The following is a 2,828-nucleotide window of genomic DNA, read 5'->3' as shown; positions in this document are numbered from 1 at the left end:
GGTTGCTTTCCCCCCCGGTAAGGATTTTCAGGTGTTAAAATGAGATCTCCATGTGTTATCTACATGACCTCTTCAGTTGGAAGATCTGATTATAGTGGTTTTCCCTACCTACACAGTCTGTTACCCAAATTAGTGATTAATTACATAATTAAGCACCTTAGTCCAGTTAGATGTGATAGGCAGGCAGACACCTGTTGGTGATTTATCAGTCCTTATTAAAAAAATAAATAAACATTTTGCTCTGACTTGAAGATAAAGGAGGATGTAGACCAGATATCAGGAGCAAATTTGCAAACTAGATACAGGTGAAAGAAGGGAAACCCAGCCATAATGACGCAGTGGAGTACATGAGCTTCAAAGTCCAAGAAGAAGGGGTACAGGGTTGTTCTAGTTAGCTTTATGTCAACTTGATTCAAGCTAGAATTATCTGAAAGGTGGGAACGTCATAAGATCTTACTGTAATGTTAATTATTGATAGGGGAGGGCCCAGCCTACTGTGGGTGGTGCCATCGCTGGGCTGGTGGTCATGAGTCCTATAAGAAAGCAGGCTGAGCAAGGCAGTAATTTGCACCTCTCTATGGCTTCTATATCAGCACCTGTCTCCAGGAACCTGCCCTGTGTCCTAATCTCCAGTGACAGTGCCATGGAATTGTAAACCTTGACTCCCCAAATTTCTTTGGTCATGGTGTTTTATCACAACAGTAGTAACCCTGTTTGTATGCTCGAGCCACTCAGAAGAAGCAGAAAGGTTTTCAGTACAGACCAAGAGAATGGAACATTGAAGTGGCACTACACAGGCCGATAGAAACAGGAAAGGAGTCAACGGTCCTGCTGGAACTACTTTTTGCAATCTTTGTATTGAATTTTGAAAACGAATTTTTGCATAGGGGCACCAGGGTGAACATGAAGAGGTCGGGGTAGGAGACTCTAGACTTGCTGGAGTTGGTGCTTTCCCTCCTTATGGGTCATGGTGGTGAATTCACACGTCAGAATTGGAGCAAAATGTATTCTCCCGCTGGGTCACCTAGCTGGAAACTATGTTGATGACTAGAATAACAGCCATGAGGACCTAGACTCTGCTTCTGCTACCCCAGTAGGTCACAGATAACCTGTGCTATTATACAGTATTCACAGAAAGAGTGGTTTCTCTCACTAAATCTATCAACCTAATAGACAGTTATCTTTATAGTCACCGTTTAGTTTTCACATGGATAAGTGGTCATTTGAGTTTTGCATTCTGGGAACCGATTGGAAGTGCCTTCTATACATTCAGGCCTTACTGATTTGGCATATCTTTGTCCTATCAGAAAGACATATTCTCTTGCTTTTTATGTAATCTGCCAGTAGATTTCTTCTATTTGTTTATCTTGTTGATCTTGAAAATCCATTTGTTGAACACTTGACATCTTAGCATACAGTGAAGGAGTTTAAGATTTTAGAATCTCTGTTGCCCCAGCAGCCCTACCCCACCCCGCCTGCCTTGTCCTGCACATAAGCAAAGCAAAGTCATGACCGTTAATTGGCATCTTTTCTACTAAATACTTTACCTTTCTTTTTTTCTTTTCTTCTTTTATTAATTGGTTATCTTGTTTATTTACATTTCAAATGTCCCCCCTTCCTGGTCTCCCCTCCTCAACCCCCCTATCCCATACCCCTTCCCTTTGCCTTTCAGAGGATGCCCCACTCATCCACCCACTCCTAACTCACCCACGTAGCATCAAGCCTCACAGGACCAAGGGCCTCCCTTCCTACTCATGCCAGATAAGACAATCCTCTGCGACATATGTAGCTGGAGCCATGGACCCATCCTTGTATATACTTTGGTTGATGGTTTAGTCCCTGGGAGCTCTGGCAGGGGGGTAAGGCAGGGGTGTCTGGTTAGTTGATATTGTTGTTCTTCCTATGGGGTAGCAATCCCCTTCAGCTCCTTCAGTCCTTACCCTAACTTCCATTGCGATCCCCAGGCTCAGTCTAATGGTTGGCTGTAAGTATTTGCATCTATCTTAGATGATTCTGCTGGAGGCTCTCAGAGGACAGTCATACTAGGCTCCTGTCTGGGAGTGCTTCTTGGAATCAGCAACAGTGTGTGGGTTTGGTGTCTGCAGGTTTGATGTCTGCAGATGGGGTGGATACCAAGGTGGGGCGGTCTCTGGATGGCCTTTCTTTTACTCTATGCTCCATTTTTTTTTTTGTCCGTGTGTTTCCTTCAGACAGGAACAATTCTGGGTTAAATTTTTGAGATGGGTGGGTGGCCCTATCCCTCACCTGGGGGATGCCTATCTACTGCAGGTGGTCTCTTCAGGTTCTATCTCCCCTCTGTTAGGTATTTTGGCTAATGTCATCCTCATTGGGTCCTGGGAACCTCTTACTTCCCTGGTATCTGGGACTTTCTAGTGATTCTCCCTCCTCTCTATTCCCCACCCCCCAATACTACATATTCTATCTATTCTTCTGACCCTCTAGACTTCTCTCCTGACTCTTTTCATACCTGATCCTGCCCATGTTTTTCCCTCCCCCTCCTCTCTCCCTCCCAGGTCCCTCCCCTCCCACTTCACATGATTATTTTGTTCCCCTTCCAAGTAGGATTGAAACACCTTCCGTTTTGTTAAGCTTCATATGATCTGTGAGTTGTACCATGGGTATTCGAAGCTTTTGGGCTAGTATCCCATCCTGCTTTCTGTTCTAGGAAACTCTTCCAAAACCAAAGTATGTTCATTTCACTGCCATAATTGAAAACTTTCCACATCCTTCATTTTCTGTGGAACAAGATTCATTCTCCTCTGGGAATTCAAAGCGCACACACACTCTCTAGACCTACTTTCCATCTT

This window comes from Rattus norvegicus, chromosome 15 (assembly GCF_036323735.1).
Source record: "Rattus norvegicus strain BN/NHsdMcwi chromosome 15, GRCr8, whole genome shotgun sequence".
Lineage (NCBI taxonomy): Eukaryota > Metazoa > Chordata > Mammalia > Rodentia > Muridae > Rattus > Rattus norvegicus.
Note: the sequence above shows the minus strand (reverse complement) of the source record.